The sequence below is a fragment of the Lipotes vexillifer genome, unplaced genomic scaffold, assembly GCF_000442215.2.
Source record: "Lipotes vexillifer unplaced genomic scaffold, Lipotes_vexillifer_v1.1 scaffold269, whole genome shotgun sequence".
NCBI lineage: Eukaryota > Metazoa > Chordata > Mammalia > Artiodactyla > Lipotidae > Lipotes > Lipotes vexillifer.
This window is the reverse complement of record NW_006799885.1, coordinates 222607-222957: the sequence shown is the minus strand read 5'-3', so window position 1 is coordinate 222957 and position 351 is coordinate 222607. Positions and strand designations below refer to the sequence as shown.

Here is a 351-nt window from a genome sequence, read left to right as displayed (position 1 = left end):
GGCAGGGCGGCTCGCGGCGCGCGAGGTCCCTGCAGAGCCGAGGGGAGGGAGGAGCAGGGCTCCTGGCCGCAATAAAATGCGGGGTCAGTCGGAGCAGACGGAGCCGGGCGAGACTCGGGCTCTCAGACCCCCCTCCCCGGCGAGCCTGAGCAGAGTCCAGGACTGAAGTGCATCACAGCCCTCCCCGGCTGCAGCCACACACCAACTGGAGACACACACCGCCGGCACGGCCCGGTCCCCTTCCCCTCCTCCACCCGCGCCCCTGGTCCCTCTCCGCCCTCCCTCCGGCTTTTCTTTGCGAGACTCTTAACTTTTCCCCCACTCCCTCTCCAGCTAACACCCCCCGCCCCC

At 69.5% G+C, this 351-nt stretch overlaps 1 protein-coding gene across 1 annotated transcript in view; it reads left to right on the top strand.

The window, feature by feature from the left end:
* ZNF827 (zinc finger protein 827) overlaps window positions 1–351 on the top strand; it is a 184060-nt gene that overhangs the window by 1095 nt on the left and 182614 nt on the right. The window lies entirely within an intron of this gene.